The sequence below is a fragment of the Procambarus clarkii genome, chromosome 17 (assembly GCF_040958095.1).
Source record: "Procambarus clarkii isolate CNS0578487 chromosome 17, FALCON_Pclarkii_2.0, whole genome shotgun sequence".
Taxonomy (NCBI): Eukaryota; Metazoa; Arthropoda; class Malacostraca; order Decapoda; family Cambaridae; genus Procambarus; species Procambarus clarkii.
In genome coordinates, this window is record NC_091166.1 from 36,403,109 (window position 1) to 36,426,263 (window position 23,155).

The 23,155-nt window shown below is 43.4% G+C and overlaps 1 long non-coding RNA gene across 1 annotated transcript; it reads right to left on the reverse strand.

The window, feature by feature from the left end:
* Positions 1-5,888: 5,888 nt before the first annotated feature.
* LOC138365758 (uncharacterized) lies at positions 5,889-22,587 on the reverse strand. Its single transcript, XR_011228982.1, has 3 exons — positions 22,494-22,587; positions 18,409-18,512; positions 5,889-7,015 (listed from the first exon to the last, which is right to left on the reverse strand). It is a non-coding gene; the product is annotated as an uncharacterized lncRNA (long non-coding RNA).
* Between the last annotated feature and the right edge of the window lie 568 nt (positions 22,588-23,155).

The following is a 23,155-nucleotide window of genomic DNA, read 5'->3' on the forward strand; positions in this document are numbered from 1 at the left end:
CACTCTGGATACCAATGGGAGTGGGGGAGGATACCTGTAAATCAGCCTACCTGTCACCTCCTTCGCGCGTGCCTATTGCGGTCAAATGAGGGTCGAAAACCAAGCCCTTACCTGAGCCGCGGGAGGACAGCCCTCATGGACATTAGTGTCTGCTGTTATTCTTCCTGTAAAGTCTGCTGCTGCTGCTGCTTAGGATGAGATGCCATGCTGGCAATTCTGCTGCTGCTGCTGTTATTTCTCCAGCTGATGCTCCAGCTCTTTTCGTTTTGTTTATGTCTTCAACTGTGATTGCTGTGTTTACATCTCATGGACTTGGAGTCTAGTCCTTCTCTCCTTGTGAGGGATGTGGGAGATCTTGCCCACGGTCGGCCGAGCGGACAGCACGCTGGACTTGTGATCCTGTGGTCTCGGGTTCGATCCCAGGCGCCGGCGAGAAACAATGGACAGAGTTTCTTTCACCCTATGCCCCTGTTACCTAGCAGTAAAATAGGTACCTAGGTGTGGTTCAGCTGTCACGGGCTGCTTCCTGGGGGTGGAGGCCTGGTCGAGGACCGGGCCGCGGGGTCACTAAAAAGCCCCGAAATCATCTCAAGATAACCCCCTCCACCAAGATGTGGGGGGGGGGGGGAGTCTAGAAGGTGTTGAGAGACAGTTGCGTTAGCGTGTGTTTGGCATGTACCTCCCCCCATTCCTCGCCCCATCACTCCCCAAGCTCCCCCCTCTCCCCCCTCGCCCCATCACCCCCCCTCCCCGCTGGCCCTCACAACCAGACCTCATCTCAAGTAATAACACACTACGACACATGGAGGTAACCGACCTATAGGTGACTTAGGGAAGGAGCCCCTAGGGGCCCACATCACCATCTCATTCAAATTATGGGACTATTGATTGTGATTTTTCACCACAGGAAAAGGTTGAGGTTCGTGAAGCCTGAGTGGGAACCGAACCCCGTCTCTTACTCTATAGACTTTACAGAGAGACCACGTGGTACAGGTTCCCATTAAGCCATTACAGAGAGGCCACGTGGTACAGGTTCCCATTAAACCATTACAGAGAGGCCACGTGGTACAGGTTCCCATTAAGCCATTAGAGAGAGGCCACGTGCTACAAGGTTCCCATTAAGCCATTACAGAGAGACCACGTGGTACAAGGTTCCATTCAGCCATATATGTCTATTAAACCAGATGTTACCGCTGCCAAAACGGGCCACGTCCACCCCGCTTTCAATAGTAAAAAGTATATGGTAATCAAGGAATCTATAACCCCCCTACCCCCCCCCCCCTTCCAACCCACCCTACATCCCCCCCCCCCCCAACCCACCCTCAAATAGTCAAACTACTGTACTATCTGCTACTATTTACACTGTCAAAGAAAGCGTTACCTTGAAATTTTGAATGGTAAACATGCGGAAAAAGTATAACTTTTAGAGCAATAGAAAGCGAAGTTTTCACTGTCAATAGAGCATCAGAGAGCGTAAGTTTTCACTGTCAATAGAGCAATAGAGAGCGTAAGTTTTCACTCTCAATAGAGCAATAGAGAGCGTTAGTTTTGGTGAAGTGATCTTTCTAACACACACACATGGGTTCAGGGATGGTAAATCGTGCCTCACAGGTCTAATAGAATTCTATGACCAGGCGACAAGAATTGCGTAAGAAATAGAAGGCTGGGACCAAACTGCATTTTCGTGGACTGTCAGAAAGCCTTTGATACAGTCCCCGATAAGAGGCTTTAGCGTAAGTTGGAAACACATGTAAAGAATCATTCAGACCCCTTGTATAATCCACATATATCAGACCAATCCTGGAGTATGCGAATTTTCCACTCATACCCCCAGTCTATCACCTAATATACCCGTCAGAGGAAACCATCTGTCACGCGCACATTCCTTCAGGATCAGTGAGGCTGAACGAACAAGCCTCCTGTCGCAGGGGCCACTGGCTCTCCTGCCGTAGTTACCTTTCCATGAACATTTGTCGCCTCGATGATTTCTTTGAGGGCGGCGGCCGCGGGAGACGGGGTGTGGGGGGGCAGGAGGAGCTAGATGCCTTTCACCTTCCCCCTAGGGGACTGGCTGCTTGCATGGGCATCCCTCAGGGGATTAGCGAGAGCCAAGGGACCCCTAGCAAGAAACACGGGTGTACTCACCTAGTTCTGCTTGCGGCGGGGGTCGAGTTTTGGCTTTTTAGTCCCGCCTCTCTACTGTCAATCAACTGGTGTAGTCCCAATGTATACACCTCATCATCATCATGAGCATCATCCAGGGCTCTTCAGCTGTGCTGCAGAGAGGCATCAGAGGTCAGAGATACTCGTAGCTATAATTAACAGAGTTACTTTGCTGTTATCCCCCAATGAGTATCTAAATCGTATTCAGTTACCACGTAAATATTTTAGCAGACAAGCCAGGGCAGACATTTTGGATAACACACACAGCAGTCTTCCACAGATCCGATTTTGTGTTTATCGGTATGTAAGGGGTCCAGTTCACTTCCAGTTCACTTCCAGTTCAACGTATTTCAAAGCATTTAAGTATCTATACATCTTTCAACAATTATGGCGGCTGTACATCTTTCAACAATCATGGCGGCTATACATCTTTCAATAATCATGGCGGCTATACATCTTTCAACAATCATGGCGGCTATACATCTTTCAACAATCATGGCGGCTATACATCTTTCAATAATCATGGCGGCTATACATCTTTCAACAATCATGGCGGCTATACATCTTTCAATAATCATGGCGGCTATACATCTTTCAACAATCATGGCGGCTATACATCTTTCAACAATCATGGCGGCTATACATCTTTCAACAATCATGGCGGCTATACATCTTTCAACAATCATGGCGGCTATACATCTTTCAACGATCATGGCGGTTTTGTTTTTTCATTTATTAAAACAGTCTCGAAGCTCGTAAACTGTTTAGTGTAAACAAAGCGGTTCGTGACTGTTGAAAGGTGTACAAGTTTCGTAACTGGTTGGGCAATGAATCCTAGCCCAGGAGGTGAGCGTCTGATAGAGTTTATCATGCTCTGCCTAGCCCCTAGCCCCCCGCCACATCCATATCCTGCCAAGGGTTGGATTCTGTAGTCAGCCAATAACTAGCCTAGCCATGATTCCACAGATTCACTCGACGTCGATGCATAGGCTTCTGCTCACAACATTGTGGCGGGTTTCACTAACTATAAAACGCTTTGACATTTTTAAGACAAACGCTCAAACGTGACTGTCATTTAAGACTTGTTGCTATCGCTTGAGTGCTAGAGCCGCCGTCTCTCTGCAGAACACAAGTATTTCAAAGCATTTCTTGGTCGAGTCATTCCTAAAGTGAAGCCAAAACAGAGAGGAACAAACGCGGTTGGCAAACTAGATATGGCAACACCGTAGTACACAGAGCACGTCACTATTTCCTATCTGCAGAATCGAGCTATTAGCTCTTGGACCCCGCATCTCTATCCAATCGATTTTCCTCTATTATGTCTACTACATATAATTCTCTTGCACGCACACACGCACGCACACACGCACGCACACACACACACACACACACACACACACACACACACACACACACACACACACACACACACACACACACACACAACGCAAGCACAGGCGGAAACTGAGTACCCACATGAGCCACAGGGACATTAGAAGGAACTTTTTCAGTGTCAGAGTAGTTAACGGATGGAATGCATTAGGCAGTTATGTGGTGGAGGCTGACTCCATACACAGTTTTAAATGTAGATATGATAGAGCCCAGTAGGCTCAGGAACCTGTACACCAGTTGATTGACAGTTGAGAGGCGGGACCAAAGAGCCAAAGCTCAACCCTTGCAAGCACAAATAGGTGAGTACACACTCCATACTGGAGTATGCGGCCCCAGCATCCCTCTCCTTCGCATCTCCTTTTCCTATAGAAAAGACAATCTGATTTTATTTCATACTATGAAAACATCAGGGGTCACTATAATTGTCAATATTTCTTAAAGTGTGGCACTGGGGCCGACCCTCGACTGGCTTATGCCAGTCTCTTACTTCCCACGATTCATCTTAGACTATTGGGCTCAAGTGCTTGGCCTCCAGCCTCATACAGATAGGACAAGCAGATATTCTGTGCTGTAGATACAATGCACTGAAGGATTCCTTCCCCTTGTCCCAAATAATTTTCTTTTATCTGGCAGTTTTGCATATGCCGATGATGTTATCCTGTATGTGTGAGTCTCTGGTGCTAGGCTGCGGATTTTACGAAATCCTAAGGACTTTCTCCCCTTGAACTGGTCGATATAGCGACGACCTCACTTTTTTGCAGGTCGGCGTTCGATACCCGATGGGCCAAGTGATTGGGTAACCATTCCTTCATCCCGTCCTTAAATCCTACCCCCATATTGTCAGTCACATTGGCTAAGCGTCTTCTGTTAAATTCCTGCCTCCTTTTCTGTTTCAAGAGCAAAGTCGCTTCTGATAGTCGTTTTCAGGAGCATAGTCAATAGTCGTTTCAGGAGCAAAGAAACTGATAGTCGTTTCGCTATCAGTTGATGCTTTCCTCTGGAGCTTCTTGCTTCCTTCTTTCTTTTTGTTCTTGAATCTAAAAACAGAGAGTTCCAGTGATGAGATAGTTACAATGATGGGGTGGTAACAGTGATGGACACTGCTGATGATAGTCGCACCGGTGGGATATAGTCCCAGTGATGGGATAATCCCAGTGATGGGATAATCAGTGATGGGACAGCGATAGCTGAATGCAGCAATGGCTGTAACAAGGTGGGCAGGCGGGCGGAGATAATAAGAGCCGAGACAAGACCTCCCAAGGACCACGACGTGTTTACATCCACCCTTCGAAGTACAAGAACCACCCCCGAAGCTAAGCCTCCACCTCCTCCCCCCAGCGCGGCGTACGAGGCGGTCACCCCCCAATGAGCCCTCTTCGGCGGGTCTTCCGTCACCTTGCCCAACCTTCCTGTCTCTCTGCCACAATACCGAGGCAGAATACCTCTAGGTCTCTCCGGTTTATGATATGGGTCTTAGGGACTGCCGCGGTTGCGTATTAGCGTGGGAAGGAAGGTCCCTCTGGTGTTCTCACAGCTTCATCCTTGGACACGGGATTGGTTCAAGAGCTTCAGGAACACGGTCAAAAGGAAAGTATTGCTTCAGGATAAAGATTTCACTTTCAGGAACAAAAAGGAAGTATTGCTTCAGGATAAAGATTTCACCTTTAGGAACAGGAACAAAAGGGAAGTATTGCTTCAGGATAAAGATTTCACCTTCAGGAACAGGAACAAAAGGGAAGTATTGCTTCAGGATAAAGATTTCACCTTCAGGAACACGGACAAAAGGGAAGTATTGCTTCAGGATAAAGATTTCACCTTCAGGAACACGGACAAAAGGGAAGTATTGCTTCAGGATAAAGATTTCACCTTCAGGAATTTGGACAAAAGGAAAGTATTGCTTCAGGATAATGTCCTAAAGGTCTCCTACAGGTGGATAAAGAAACTTATAAGAACGTGTAGATATGCAATTTTTTTTTTTTTTATTTGAAAACAGTGAATTAATTTTGAATTTTGACGCGAGTTTTCTTTTAGCTTCTTATGGAGCGACATTTCTTTCAAATATTTGGCTTGGACCTGAAGCGACATTTACACCGCTGAAGCGACATTTATCCAGATATAAATCTGAAGCGACATTTATTTCAAATATTTGACTATAAATCTGAACAACTAATTTACAAGATAAAAAATAATGTAATTGGCATAAACACTAACTATTCACATTAGTGATGGACCACATTACCACAGTGGTAATTTAAATAGTTTTATTTATTTATTTTTATTTAAACTAAATTACAGATTCTCGTGAGGAAGATAAATTAAATTTACTTCAATTTTGTTCTATATTATTTCCGCTCTTATCGCGCGGTTATGTTAAGCTTATCTTGAGATGATATCGGGGCATAGCGTCCCCGCGGCCTGGTCCTCGACCAGGCCTCATTTTGGTTACACACATCCCCCAGGAAGCAGCCTATAGCAGCTGTCTAACTCCCAGGTACCTATTTACTGCTAGGTGAACAGGACCATCAGAGGTGAAAGAAACTATGCCCCTTTGTTTCCGCCTCCACTGGGGATCGAACCCGGAACCTCAGGACTATGAATCCAGAGCGGTGTCCACTCAGCCGTCCGGCCCCCTTACCATAACGGCTGTTTTCACACCATGAGCCACAGTTCTTTATGTTTTAATTAATATTTCGATCTTGAGAAGATAAAAGGCATGTCCACTAATTTCCATAATATTTCGCTTCCAGATATGTTAAAACCTTTTTGTTTAGTGATACTGAATGGGATAAGGAACCGCTTAAGCGGCAGCTTTGGCTTTAAGTGATATGTAGTCACTATGTAGATATGTAGATAATCATATCTACATATATGCAGATAATCGTCTGTTGAGGATTTGATTAGTAAAACGACTACAATATTTTTTTCCATTAACTCTGAAAACATTAAATTATTTAATGTAAATAAATCCTAATTTACACCAACAGTCCAAAACTCACTTGAGTTTTGGACTGTGGGTTCATCATCCTATGGGTTCATCATCCTATGGGTTCATCATCCTATGGGTTCATCATCCTATGGGTTCATCATCCTATGGGTTCATCATCCTATTGGTTCATCATCCTATAGGTTCATCATCCTATGGGTTCATCATCCTATGGGTTGACTCACTTGACTCACCAGCCAAAATTGATCAAAACGAATCCTCATGATTAGTCGAGATGGTGAGCCGAGAACCTTCACCATGATCCAAGAACCTTCCAGATGGCGGCCGAGACGGTGGTCCAAGAACCTTCCAGATGGCGGCCGAGACAGTGGTCCAAGAACCTTCCAGATGGTGGCCGAGACAATGGTCCAAGAACCTTCCAGATGGCGGCCGAGACGATGGTCCTAGAACCTTCCAGATGGTGGCCGAGACGGTGCTCCAAGAACCTTCCAGATGGCGGCCGAGACAAGGTAACATCTGGAAGAGCGAGGGAAAAACTCCTTGAAGGGGGCCGACTGGGCGCCTCCATAACCATAGAGGAGGCAAAGACCATTCGACCCAAGTGATACAAGAGTTCCGAACTCCCCCACAAGAGCCTCAATGTCTTCGTACTTCTCGTTCGCCGTTATGGACAGAGCGCCACTCTTCGGCATTTTGTTATTGGTCAGAAAATCTCGTTTGGTTTCTACGCTGATTTACGGATAAATCTGTCCCATTTAAACGCATGTCCCTCATCAGTATATGGACTGTCATCCGGATTACGGGGGACCCGTTACGCTTGTTATGTGAGACTGTATCAGGGGGGGGGGGCAAGTTATAAGCGTGACGCTGTATCCTGGTTCAGACGGATCCAGAATAGACGGACCCGGTTTAGAAGGAGCTACATCAGACAGAACTGAACCAATAAAACGCTATGCGTATTGGTGGCTTTAGGTATTGTATGTACTAGCTCTACCTATAAATCCAACATTATGTTTGTAACTCATCATCTATGTATGTATATTTACCTGAATTAAAATTAAAATTTGAATTTGGACTAAAACAGTCGGACTGTTGAAAAGCGTTTCCTTTCAGAGTCACTTCCCGCTTTTGAACGCTATGCCCACTTCCCTAATTTTCCAGTCTGATGCCCAAACAAGCCAACTGCCTCCGTCCCCTGGACTCTTGGGTACGTCGGTCGTGCCCTTCTGCGAAATTAGGCTTGCCACCGTCACGGTTTTCGAAAAATTAGATTACGGGCGCCGCGATCAATTCGCGTACTAAACATGATAAGTACATGAATGACTCCTTTCTTGGATTCATTGCTTGCGGGAGGCAATGAAAGCCATTGCCTTGGGGAGGCAAGTCCATTGTTCGGGCTTTGGGAGTAGAAGAACTCCCAGAACCCCATCAAGCAGGTACCAAGGGCACGAGCGGGCTTGGGGAGTAGAAGAACTCCCAGAACTTCCAGAACAGGAGCTGCCTCGTATGGGCCAATAGGCCTTCTGAAGTTACCTTTGTTCTTATGTTCTTATGTTAACTCCATCAACCAGGTACCGAGGGCTCGGGCGGGCTTGGGTAGTAGAAGAACCCCCAGAACCCCATCAAGCAGGTACCAAGGCCTCGGGCCGGGCTTGGGGAGTAGAACTCCCAGAACCCCATCAACCAGGTAATCTTTATGTGGCTCTTTTCTGTCGGTTCGAAATGGTGAAGGAGTGGAGGACCCACGAGGCAAAGCACGCTCCTACAGCGTGGTGGGAGGCGGTTATACGACGCCATATTGCTTTTTGACGTCCGAAGGGATTTAAAAGGAGAAAGAAAATGGGTACTTTAATCTCCTGGGCGGTGAAGGGGGGGCCTGAAAGGGTAAGGAAAAGGGTGCTACTGGAATTGTTCGTTCCTGGTAGATGAAGGGGCAAGCAAGAACACGTTCCTAGTCCCTTTTATCTGCTTGGGAATGAATAGGTCTCAAGGGGGTGAACGGGTACACGGTCTGAGATTTACCTCTCAGGGACCAGCCAGGAGTTAAGGGGGGGGTAGGAAAGGGCTAGGGGAGGGGGAGGGGGTTAAGGATAAGGGGGTGTGTTTCTTGAGCACTTGTCACCTGATACATGAAAGGATAGGGGAGAAAAGGGATGACGCTTCCTCTAAGCTGGTTGTCTCTTTAGACGTGAATCGAACACGTGCGGAGTGTTGATGCTGTATAAGGGTGGTGGAGTACGGGCGTGGAGGCACGTAGAAGGCGTGCTGGGGGCGTGCATCGATGCTACCTATAAGGAACACCTTGAGAAACATAGAGGAGGCTCGTAGACACCCAACTCTCACATCTAGAAATTAGTTCCCTGGACCGCAAATCACACGATAGATAATGGTCCAGAACGGACTCGAAACGTCGTCTATTAAGCTTCAGGTTCACACACACATACACGTGGGAGGGTTCACGGTTCGAGTCTGCTAGAGCCCAGGAGATTGAAACATTGTCAATTTCTTTATTCCAAGATCTGTAGGATGGATTATCTACACTTTTCAGCTATTTTTAGTGTGCCAGTGTCTCCAGAGGGAGTCATGGGAGGTAAACTTTGCCCAAGCACAGTCTCCTGTTACTCTAAGACAGTCACCAGTCACCAAGTACAAAGTCTTCTAACAGTCCGTGTTGATCCACTCACCCATCAACAAACTGGCCTGCTCTCAAGTCAGTCAATAACAATCAGTTAACTCTCTTAAGTCGGCAGTGAGGCGCCTTTAATTACGACATCTTAACTGCACCCAAATAAGGCCTCTTGGCTATTACCCAGGACTCGCGTAACGAGCCGCGTGCAATTATCATCCCATAAGGGAGAAGTCAAACAGCTTCCCAGGTATCTTGAAGCCAAATTGTTTCGACCGAAAGAATTGACACGCTTTGTGCTGGCGAATTGGTGGGGAACCAGAGAAAGAAGATCTGACATTAAACAAAATATATATATACTTTATATATCATAAATATATAAAGTATTATAAAGTATAAATCATATTCTTTATAATACTGCAATGAAGCAAGTCTGGGAGCATCATTGTGATCGCGTCTTTGATAGTTCATATATTAGATTATGATCCTATATAAAGCTGTACAACTCTATATAGGAACGTTAGAAAGCTGTAGTGGAGGGGTAGAAATAGCCTAAGCTACTCCATCCCTTTGAGATGTATTGTCTTGTCTCAATAAACGTACTTGAAAGCTATTGCTTTCTACTAATCCATTGTACTTGAAAGCTATTGTACTTGAAAATAGTACTTATAAATAGTACTTAAAATAGTACTTAAAGTACTTATACGTACTTGAAAGCTATTGCTTTCTACTAATCTATTGTGAAGCAGCTCCTATTTATATTCAATTTCCACTCATGTGGGTCAAACCTACGCTGGAAACAATACAGTTATCTACTGGCATGACAAACCTTATTGTCATGCCAGTATTTACCAAGGTAATTTCTAAATCTAAATTAATCAAATTTGCATCCATCGTTTCGTATTCTAGTTTGTCTTTAATATATTTCAAACAGTTAACACGTTCAACAGTCTGGTTGAGCAGACCACCATTAACCAGAAGGTCTGGTCAGAGACCGGGCCGCGGGGACGTTGATTCCCGGAATCATGGCTAGGTAAGGTAACCCCCATATCTATGCTTCATTATTGTCCCCCCACCCCCCCTACCCCTCTTTACTCTTTGCCTTGTCTAAACAACGAGGATAAGACCTTTCTTATCTCTCTTCATAAGATAAATTGTTTATGAACGAGACTTGCATTGTTATTCTTCTATTACACGTTCAAGTATATCTATGACCAAAAATTGGGCCGAAATTGGGCAAGATGCAGACAGCAAGTCACAATAACGTGGTTGATCATTAGACGCCCAGCTCACGCATGTGAAAACAAAGGGAACGACAGTACTGGATATATATAGAAATAACATTAACAATTGAGGGAACAGCAGAATGCCTGTTGATCCACATGAGTTTATTTTGAAAGTTAATTCAACTTTTAACTTTCTTAGGTTAAAAAGTTAACCTAAGAAAGGTTAACTTTTCCTTTTAATAATTGGGATCCTAAGATACTGCTCAAGAATCTTAGGATCCCAATTATTTTATTGTTGAATAATGTTACATTAATTTCTTGGCCCTGTTAAATATGATTCTCTGAATCTTTTTTTTTCGCATTTACCTTTGACTAATTCAATGTTGTTCAGCCGACATATTTAATAACTTTTATTATAATACGCCTGACAGCTGAGTGGATAGCGCTCTGGATTCGTAGTCCTGAGGTTCCGGGTTCGACCCCCGGTGGAGGCGGAAACAAATGGGCAGAGCTTCTTTCCCCCTGATGCCCTTGTTCACCTAGCAGTAAATAGGTACCTGGGAGTTAGACAGCTGCTACTGGCTGCTTCCTGGGGGTGTGTAACAAAAAAAAAAAGGTCTGGTCGAGGACCGGGCCGCGGGGACACTAAGCCCCGAAATCATCTCAAGATAACTCAAGATAACCACTGAGGAGAGGATCGGCCAGGCTGTGGCTCACTCTACAGTGTACCGAAGTCAGTCAATTTTGGAACAATCAATTTCGAACGCGGGGGCTGGCCCGTCTCGAGTATGGGCCTCTGGGACTATTCCAATTAAACGCCAGAAGAAACTTTCTCTCGATTAAGAAGTGAAAGTTAGATTTTCGTACTAAAGAAAGCGAGATAAGCCGATCTTGGTGACTGGCTTGAGGTGATGGAATAGGAGACAGCATGTGAGAGAGAATGAGAGATGGATGGATAGACAAAGGGGGGATTTAAGGAGGGATGGTGAGAGGAAGGAACAGGGTGCGGAAAGGATAGACAAGGAGATGGCGATATTTAGAAAAAAAAAACACTTTGGTACCACCTCACGTCTGATCCACCCACTCAGAGGTACAAACCAATCCGGCACACCCTCTCTATTGGTACTATTCTACTCAACATGGTACTATCTCTTATTTATCAACACTCTGTTCATAATTTTACCATTCTGTCCACTTTGGTATCAAGAGCTTTGGTATGTACTGATGTTGGTACCCTCTAGCCTACTCTAGTACCCCCTAGCCTACTCTAGTACCCCCTAGTCTACTCTAGTACCCCCCTAGCCTACTCTAGTACCCCCTAGCCTACTCTAGTACCCCCTAGTCTACTCTAGTACCCCCCTAGCCTACTCTAGTACCCCCTAGCCTACTCTAGTACCCCCTAGTCTACTCTAGTACCGCCATAGCCTACTCTAGTACCCCTTAGTCTACTCTAGTACCGCCATAGCCTACTCTAGTACCCCCTAGTCTACTCTAGTACCGCCATAGCCTACTCTAGTACCCCCCCTAGCCTACTCTAGTACCCCCTAGTCTACTCTAGTACCCCCCTAGTCTACTCTAGTACCGCCATAGCCTACTCTAGTACCCCCTAGTCTACTCTAGTACCGCCATAGCCTACTCTAGTACCCCGTAGCCTACTCTAGTACCCCCTAGCCTACTCTAGTACCCCCCTAGCCTACTCTAGTACCCCCTAGTCTACTCTAGTACCCCCCTAGTCTACTCTAGTACCGCCATAGCCTACTCTAGTACCCCCTAGTCTACTCTAGTACCGCCATAGCCTACTCTAGTACCCCGTAGCCTACTCTAGTACCCCCTAGCCTACTCTAGTACCCCCCTAGCCTACTCTAGTACCCCCCTAGCCTATTCTAGTACCACCTAGCCTACTCTAGTACCCCCCTAGCCACCCTGTGACCTCACTAGGATCAACCACAGGTGCTGGGACCTCTAGCCTAGTCAAATCCACTCCATTTTTAATACCTTGACACATTCCCGAAGGTGACTGCATGCTGAGGAGGGCATCTTAATCACTTCCCTGAAGACCTAATCAGAGGTCAAGAAGCCAAAGAACCCTAATTTGCAGAGGATTAGCCTGGAGAGAAGGTCGCCCCATCTGCATCTCGGGGGCTTGGCCGCCATACAAGCCCGGTGGTCGCTTCCGCCCGCTGGGCTTATTAGTTCTTAATTCTATAGGCAGTTTATGAATACTTAAACATACATATATGTTTATGGGATTTGCCTTTTTTCATGGCTTCGTTGATGGGTCATGTGACTGGGTGCAGCAGAGCCCGTGAAGAAGGGTTCAAGAGCCCTAAAAGAAGGTTCAAGAGCCTTGAGAGCCGGTCGGCTGAGCGGACAGCACACTGTACTTGTGATCCTGTGGTCCCGGGTTCGATCCAGGGCGCCGGAGAGAAACAATGGACAGAGTTTCTTTCACCCTATGCCCCTGTTACCTAGCAGTAAAATAGGTACCTGGGTGCTAGTCAGCTGTCACGGGCTGCTTCCTGGAGGTGGAGGCCTGGTCGAGGACCGGGCCGCGGGGACACTAAAGCCCCAAAATCATCTCAGGATAATCTCAAGAAGATAACTCAAGATAACCATCAAGAAGCCCTTGAAGAAGGGTTCAAGAGAACCCTAAAGGAGGGTTCAAGAGCCCCCTGAAGAAGGGGTAAAAATTTAATAAGACTGTATTTACCTCGGGGGAGCGGAATAAGGAATTATTAGGTCCATTTTCCCAACAAAAATTGTCCACTATGTCACTGCTCTGGTAACTATGTATGAAAGTAAAAAATAAATAAATAGATATGCCACTAGGCTAGTCCCAGAATTAAGAGGCATGAGTTACGAAGAAAGGCTGCGGGAAATGCACGACACTGGACGACAGAAGATTAAGGGGAGACATGATCACTACCTATAAAATTATCAGATAAATTGACAGGGCAGATAAGGATAAACTGTTTAACACGGGTGGTACACGAACAAGGGGACACAGGTGGAAACTGAGTACCCAAATGAGCCTGACCAAAGAGCCAAAGCTCAACCCCCGCAAGCACAATTAGGGGAGTACAGGGACGTTAGAAAGAACTTTTTCAGTGTCAGAGTAGTTAACAGATGGAATGCAATAAGCAGTGATGTGGTGGAGGCTGACTCCATACACAGTTTCAAACGTAGATATGATAAAGCCCAGTAGGCTCAGGAATCTGTACACCAGTTGATTGACAGTTGAGAGACGGGACCAAAGAGCCAGAGCTCAACCCCCGCAAGCACAACTAGTTGGGTACAGAGGGCAAAGCTTAGTTAGAATTGACCCAGAACGAAGCCCTGGGGGATGTATTATTGGGCGACAAAGAAATACTCAGCAGTACAACAGACTTCCTCCTGAAGGGCACAGAAAGTAGACATAGAAACTGTGCCACAAGATGAAGCCAGTGTTACATGATCTAGGAGCTTGTATGGACGCATTATCTCTCAGTGTAGAACATAAGAATCAAGCTAACTGCAGTATTTCACTCAATTTAATCTTTACACGCTCGATGGCAACCCATTCTTGCTGGTATGAATGGATGTGAATCAAACTATAAAGCACTAGATGAATATGAATCAAACCATGAAACCTCGTGTAAAATATTTGTTCAAGTCATCCTATATCACCTAAAGATAGCGTGAGTTACCTCACTACTGTGATGATTTTTTTTAAATTTCAATAAAAAAAAATACCCAAATTTAATTTTCAATAGAGACACACAAACCTAGAAGCAGATATGAACAACAAAACTCTCGATTCCCTTGCACGCAAGTCCTATACAAAAATAATTTAAAATTAATAATGCATCTCTCAGGTCTATGGACTTGAGGTTGTAACTGAAACCTTGTGGTATGTATGTAATTATGGCGACCAAGTTTATGAGGCCTTCCTGGGGTCAACCTGAGGTGCAAGACTGGTCACTCAAGGTGTGTATGTGACCTCTCTTGACCTCAGCTGCCTACCTGTCTGCACCTTGATGAATTCTGCACCTGGAATTCCCGAGACGTTCAGAGAGCTCCTTGTATCCAGGCAAACAATTGTCCATCTTCGAAATTAAAAATGTTTGTTTCGAGTTTTGTGTACTATTAAGTCTTAATTATGTACTATATTTGAATTACTATTAAGTCTATTGCCCTGGGGGCAAGTTTTAAACATTAAAATTAAAAAAGAAAAAAAGAATTGACGTTAATCAGAATTTTTACAAATGTAAATGTCTAAATTATTAATTATATCTAGTTGTATTGTACATGTAATTAGTAGTACTGTACGTGTAATTGGTATTTTGATAGTACCGCAAGTGTAATTGGTAATCAATAGTACTATAGGTGCAGTGTCTAATCAAGACTATTATTGTACATGAAACAGGTTAGCAGTAGCGGTATTCTACCTTCAGTTGAACAACCAATGAACAAAATCCTCAGGAATTAATGTAAATATAGTCTCCAATATTGTAAATCATTTAAAGAAAAATAAGTATAACATTTAGGGGTTTTAAAGTTCATGTTCTGTGAAAATGAAACACTTGTTTACTGAGAATTATACTACTGTATATGTAATGTAGTATTGCCTTGTAAAACTTATGTATATATGATTTATATTATATTTTATTAAATAAAGATAAAAGAAAAGTTATGTTCAACTGACGCAATGGCGACCTTTCTTGGTCTGAATTTCAATTTACTGAAACACCGCTAGGCTGTAGACTCTGAGAAGTGCAAATATGTGCGCAAAGCATTTTCAACGTTGGGATATAAGGCTGTAAGACACATGATGCCAACATTTTTGAAGTGATTAAAGTAGTATTTGTGGATTATACACATTTGAGGATATCTACAAATTAAATATTTCTAATGAAAATTCGAAGGGATTTAGTCTTTCTTTCGCACAATTTGTTGTTTTTCACATGTTAAATGTCCATGATTCTTCAACTAGGCATTTAGACATCTAGAAGGAAACACAAGGGCCACAATGGCCCAAAATGAGCACTGCTAATCCTCAGAGGCGGGACAAAAATTACCAGGAAACAAAAGAGATGTGACAAAAAAACTAACCAATCAGGGTAGGTAACGAAACCAACCAACGTGAGTAGGGTTAGTGGGTCTCTTCGCACGTTGGCACTTGCCCAGAGACCTGAAAGCTGCAGTATTAAAAGTTATGACAAGTTTTGTAATAATAGGTATTTGTATGGTCAGCACAGTAACCGGACCAGGCAATGTGATGTAGTCATTGCGTGAATTCGCCTTGGCTATAGGCACATCTGGCAGGTTAGTGAGGCTGAGCCACTACCAGAATACTCAGATTGTAAACTCTGTGACAAACCTTTATTGCACTCACTAGAACACTATTTCTGTTGAATGTGAAACCGTGAAGAACTTTAGACCTGGCCTCTTGTACCACCAACTGTGTAACTATTTCATTGACTCAGGTGTTCTGGACGACATCCTAACAATTTATCCAAAATTTGCTTGATCATTTTAAAGAATGAAGAACAATTTTTATTTATATTCTAAGCTGCATCACTTATGAACCCATCCCTGCCCTTGTGTGGCAGTGCACAATAGAAAGTTGTTTTCACATATCCATATATTAATACAGTGATTGTAACCATGATATATATGTGCTTCCGCCTACAGTTTAGACCTATTGTCTTATGTATGACCCTCTGTCCTGCGTGACAGTGAATACCAGCATTATCCTCACTTTAATAAGACTTTATCGAAATCCTCAGATTAGGCAAAATTTTAATTAATTTTGTCAATAAAGATGTTAATAATAATAAATGCGGTAATGAACGAGGAAGTGTGACGGCTGCCGAAGGCGCCGTAGGAGACCATATTGAATACGTTGCCCATTGTTTCTACCTCCTCTGGGGATGGAACCTGGAACCTCAGGACTACGAATCCCGAGCGCTGTCCACTCAGCTGTCAGGCCCCTATAGATACTAACTATAATGTTGGTGCTGAATGTAGAACGTGAAAAAACATATTTTTACCCTGAAATAATATCATTTTATAATGAAATTGAGTCGATCTAATTACCAAAAGCCACAACATTGTCGCTTGGATCGTTGACTTCCTGTGGCGTCACCTGCAACATAGTTTCGTATAATTTCGTTATAAAATGATATTATTTCAGCGTAAAAATATGTTTTTTTTTACATGTTCGACATTCAGCACCAACATTATAGTGAGTAAATATGTCACAGTTCTTCATTACTTACGTAATCCTAAGAGGCGTTGGGTAGCTTTGAGTAGATTTGGGTAATTTTTTTTATCTTTATTTAAGAAAATACAATATAAATCTTAGACGGACTAGGGGGGGGGGGGCCTAAAACCTGAGGAAGATGTGTTCCCCTCCTCCACTCCCTCCCCTCTAGGCCATCGCTACTATTAAACAATCCTATCCTAACCTAACCTAACCTAACTCGACCTGTCCTGAACTATCGCAACCAACTTATCCTAGCCTAATCTAATGAAAATATAAGATACAGTTTTATGTTTTACTCATGATGTGAATGAGATGTGTAACGCCACCTATATTGTATATCTATATATAGACACTATATTGTTCATCCCAGTACAGGTTTTAGCCCCTAATACACCCAAGAAATAGTGTTTTGAGTTAGGAAGACCACTGTCAAATATACTGCTCTTGAAAGACTTTCCCATTCTTCACCAGCAAGATAACTTATGTTTAAAGCTTGGGTAATTCACGATAATAATAAAAAAGAGTTATATAATGTTAATATCCACATTTCACGGTGTTTCCTTGAGACAGTTAAGCAAGTCCCGGCTGTGTCTATGTACCAGTGACAAGATGAACAACCCAGCGGGGTTTTCTTCCTATTGGGGAGTGTTGTATGTTCACTCACAGAACGAGTGATGCTGCCTAATAAGCTCTCCCTTCGGGGACAAAATGAACAATTAAATCAGCACCAACAGTCCCATGGAACACACCGTCTGGACATGTGTACCAGCCTCACCTTACTCATCTCCGTCCCGGCCTCATCACTCATCTTGAGGTTATCTTGAGATGATTTCGGGGCTTTTAAGTGTCCCCGCGGCCCGGTCCTCGACCAGGCCTCCACCCCCAGGAAGCAGCCCGTGACAGCTGGCTAACACCCAGGTACCTATTTACTGCTAGGTAACAGGGGCATAGGATGAAAGAAACTCTGCCCATTGTTTCTCGCCGGCGCCTGGGATCGAACCCAGGACCACAGGATCACAAGTCCAGTGTGCTGTCCGCTCGGCCGACCGGCTCCTACATCACGGGTAATGAGTGGAGAGACAGGTAGATAGCCTCACACATCCATACTAGCCATCTTCAATCCCAAAACCTCCATAGCTTGAAACTTTCATTTGGAAATTCAGGCATTTACTCATGGGAAAGGGTTTGATAATCATATGTACGCTTCTGAAGGATAGATGTATGCAAATTAGAGGAGCGACGAGCCTAGGGGTAGCCGGATTTATGGAGGTTTGATGCGGTAATGCGGTGCTAAATGGCTTACAGGAGCTCGGGATTAGTTACAATGGTTTGAATGCTATTACACAGAGATGACGGAACCCACGAAAGCGGAAGGAAGTGAGGATTACTGTAGGTTTGGCCAGCCAGGGTGGGGGCTCTGTGACCCCACTGATCCCAATCCCGTGGGTGTGGTGATTGGAAGTGACCCCCCATCATGCTTATAGGCACCGTGGGTGATATTGCCACATAAGCACCCAATCGTATGGCACCTGGATCGTGATGCCATACTTCACCTTCCCCTCCCTTCCCCCCCCACCCCCCTGATTGTAATGTCACCCCCTCCTCCATCACACCACCAGTACTTAAGTTACAGCGGATTGTGAATCCACCCCTAACTTACTTCCTCCCCCTCCAATCCCCAGGCACCGTAGGTAGTAAGATTACAGCACCACCTTGAAAACCTATTCTTGAAACAACGAATAATTCAGTTACAAAGCTATCTGTAATCAGCCGCCTGCTACAGCCATGTTACAAGACACAGGTCACTCACCTTCACTTCACACACCGCCAGGGGGTGAAGAACACCATAACACAGACTCCCACTTCGTTATCATGTAGTTGGGAGACACTGAACACTGAACAGAAGACTGAACACTGCAAAAGAAGACAGTAAATTTATCATGCATGTCTAAATGGAAATTGCCTCAACCATTACTCAACTGTAATCAATTCCATCAGCTCAGTAACCACCTGCAAAATAAAACCAAAATATATAAATAAATAATACAAAAAACATGAATATATATATACTACTATACCTATGAAGTATAGATGGACAAAAATCTTCCACCGCTCGGATTTTACCTCTTATTTTTTTCCATCTCTTTCCAAGCATACTGTCCCCTTTCCAAACCTACTTTCCCTTTCTCCAAACCTACTTTTCCTCTCTCCAAACCTACTTTCCTCTCTCCAAACCTGCTTTTACTCTCTCCAAACCTACTTTCCATCTCTCCAAATCTACTTTCCTCTCTCCAAACCTACTTTCCTCTCTCCAAACCTTCTTTCCTCTGCCTCTTGCCTCCCACTCTCCAATCTACCTTCAGCTTCAATCCAACCTCCCCCTATCTAATCATTCCTCTCCATCTCCCTTTTCACTCCCTCCCTATTTCCCCCCCTCCCCATCGTTCCTGTGATTTCCTGTTCCTCTCCTGTTTCCTTTCGTCAGTCTGTACAGCAATCCGAACCGTACCCCCGTTCATTTACTGGATTACCTTAAGTTGTTTTGTGTTTTCTAACTGAGAAAGGAAGGTGGGTAGGGGGAGGAGTATGGAATAGCTGAAGGTGTCTGGGAATAGGAGGAAAGGAAAGAATTAGAGGAGAGATGACGGAGAGAGAGAGAGAGAGAGAGAGAGAGAGAGAGAGAGAGAGAGAGAGAGAGAGAGAGAGAGAGAGAGAGAGAGAGAGAGAGAGAGAGAGAGAGAGAGAGAGAGAGAGAGAGAGTGTGTTGGAAGTAGGTACAAGAAAAGTGGATTCGTGGATACCTCATACGATAGGCTTTTTAATCCGCCTAAATCTCACCTAATAGGTTTCAAGCCCCTCATATAGAGCCTCATCTGGCAGATCTCAAGCTCTATTGTAGGGTCTCGGCTCTACAGGTTTTTACACTCTAACATCGACAACATGTTATCATACATACAGATTCGAGAACCGCCACTGAAACCTTGCAACAAGAACACATATGTGATAATATACATCTGATCACAAATGTCATATCATTAATGCAAACACTCAAACGACAAGGCCGTCGGGTACTTATCAACTGGGTGCAAGTCTTGTGGGAATAATAGGAAATGACATTGCAGACGAAGCTGCAAAACTTGCAACCAAGAGAAGAAATGTAGACATTTACATACCACAGAGTCTATCACAGATTAAGAAAGTAATTTGAAACAGAGCAATGCAAAATATGTACAGTAACCACAACACAGTAGTTGCAACATCAGGATCTGCGGGTTGGTACAAGAATTCAACCCACTACGAACCACTTAGTTAGATGAAAGGGAGCAGTTGAACAACAGAAGTACACTTACATCGCATCAGGCTTGGATACCCATGTGCATGGGAAATAGGCTTACAGGTTCCGGAAGATGAGAGGAAATGTCAACACTGGAGCAATGCCCGACAGACCACTGGAACATTATCTAACACAGTGCACAGTTACAAACCCATTAAGATTTCAACTTAGATTCAACAGAGCAGAAAAAGATGTTAAACACATGGCAAAATCTTACAGAAGCGACCATACGAGTCATAAATACTCATACTCCGCCCAAGTAAAACAGAAACAACCAACACTTAGTGGGCCAGCCAGAGGCTTAGGGCCCGCGCAGGAATATCCCTGCAAAAAAAAAAAAAAAAAAAAAAAAAAAAAAAAAAAAAAAAAAAAAAAAAAAAAAAAAACAACCTACTCTACACTATCCTCAACATTAACTAGTGCTCTTCCTATACACTCCCCCCCCCCCACCCTCATGTGTACTATCTCTCCCATTGCAGGCGATGAGTCACAATAACGTGGCTGAAGTATGTTGACCAGACCACACACTAGAAATTGAAGGGACGACGACGTTTCGGTCCGTCCTGGACCATTCTCAAGTCGATTGTGTTTCAATTTGTGAAATCGATTTTGTCGATTTTAAGTCGTTTCGTTGACCACAATCGACTTGAGAATGGTCCAGGACGGACCGAAACGTCGTCGTCCCTTCAATTTCTAGTGTGTGGTCTGGTCAAAATATCTCTCCCATTTATTTTCATTATTACTAACATCTGTATTGACAAAAATATACATTTTTGCCCACTATGAGTAATTCAGGTACTGTATGTCGTATTACCGCGAGGTGCTGATCGTAGATGATACACAAGACCTAACATGTAGATTAAAGTACATACATGTTACCTTGAGGTTACCTTGAGGTGCTTCCGGGGCTTAGAGTCCCCGCGGCCCGGTCGTCGACCAGGCCTCCTGGTTGCTGGACTGATCACTGATCATTAATGAAACATCATTACCTGATGTTTCGTGAGGTTACAATCAACTACATCAGCTATTAAACACGTTTCAACGACGTACGAATTTCTAAATACAACTTTCGGTCGTTCATGAGAGATGCAGCTTAAAAAATTAATACATGAATCAAATTTTTGTTCTTCGCTCTTTAAAATGAATAAGGAAATTTAGGATATATTGTGAGGATGCCTTCCAATATAAACGGTTCAATTAAATAGTTACGCAAGTTTACAATTAAATAGTTATCTAGGTCTAAAATCCTTTTACAGTTTTCACATTCAATAATGTAGTGTTGAAGTGAATGATTGAATGGATTGTTACACACTTTACAAGTTGAATAATAATGTAATATTGCCTTGTAAAATTTATATATAGATGATTTATATTGTATTTTATTAAATAAAGATAAAAAAAGAATAATAGGGGCTCAGCCTCGCTAAGTTGATAAGAGGTAGCTATAGTCAAGGCGAATTACAGCATTGTAATTCCACATCACAGAAGAACTGTTATGTCTATGTTTAATCATAAAATAAATAAGCTTTATAGATGCGGAAAAAAATCTAAATAATTAGGAGCGCAGCGGCAAGGTTGGTATGCCGGGTTGTCATGACAACGGGCCGCCACACGCGCGTCAGGGTGGTCCACCACTCGACTGTACTACTCTTAAACTTTTGTCTTGTTTAGTCACAGAAACGCACTCTATCCACAGCTTTTTGCCACTTGTTGGGTCATTGTTACTTACTTCTCCTGTTACGATATTCGGGTACACGAACAGCTGTCCGTTTATCCTCAAAAAAGGGAGAAATATGAAGCCACTCTGAACGTCAACAACTGCTTCTAATAACAGGCGTACCAACCCCTTCCCATGTGTTCATATTCAATTTCTTTCTTTATTATGCACCCCATACCCATCCCGTGGGCGGTGGTGTAAAGGGTTACAGAGACACATAATCGGTTCAGGAACTGAACCCTCTAGTTCGTTTATATATATATATATATATATATATATATATATATATATATATATATATATATATATATATATATATATATATATATATATATATATATATATATACACGTATACACATATACATACATATTTAATCACCCACACAAGTACACACATCAATAATCTTTTGTGTCACAAGTGATTGAACAAGAGGCTGTGTTCATAGCGAGTTAGTTTCTTACTTGGCTAAGAATGCAAAATCCGATTTGCTTTACAAGCAGAATAATTTGCGTTTTTTTCAAAGATTTCTTTCGGAATTGCTTTATTCCAATTAATTAATATTATTATATACCAGAAACATGAATTAGCGATTTAGTTATGCTAGGTTAGTCATCCATAATATTGATATGTTATTATACATTATGAATAATAATTTATGATTGACCAATATTAAAGTATATTTACAGTTTTTTTATTAAAAACTGGACAAATTTAACATTTTGATTAAAAAAACGGGACGGCTAGTATGAAAACAAAAATGGTATTCTCCCGTTAAAAACGGTACTTATGGCCAGCCTAAGTATGGGGTGTTTAATAAATGACCACACTAGCGAAAACTTACTGCACTGGTTTGACCTCTCAAGCAAGTTGTATTGTCTGCTATTCGCGGTCACTGCTGCTAGGACATGAGGTCACCCTTCCACCTGCAGCGATTTGGTCGTTCTGTGTTCATGGTCGTTCCGCCTGGAACTTAACAACTTGGGGCCAGATTCACGAAGCAGTTACGCTAGCACACGAACCTGTCCATCTTTTCTCAATCTCTGGCGGCTTTGTTTACAATTATTAAATAGCTAATGAGCTCCGAAACACCAGGAGGCTGTTTATAAAAATAACAACAGTTGATTGGCAAGTTTTCATGCTTGTAAACTGTATAATAAATGTAACCAAAGCCGTCAAAGATTGAGGAAAGATGGACACGTTCGTAAGTACTTGCGTAACTGCTTCGGGAATCTGGCCTCTGGAAACTAACTTAGTAGTTAGAGTTGTCAACGAAGGCATTCTGGTGCTACTGGTGTTACTGCTATTGCTGAAGCAACAGTGCCATCATCGGAAGTCGTGCGTCCAAGGGAAATGCCAACGATAACAGATTGCGTGTAACCCTCCAAGATAACAGTTTACTGGTTCTCTGGCAAGTTATCCTCGTCTGTATGTCATTCGACCTCCCTTTTGAGACCTATAGCTACCCTCCTGGCAACCCCACTTATCAAGTACATATATTACAGC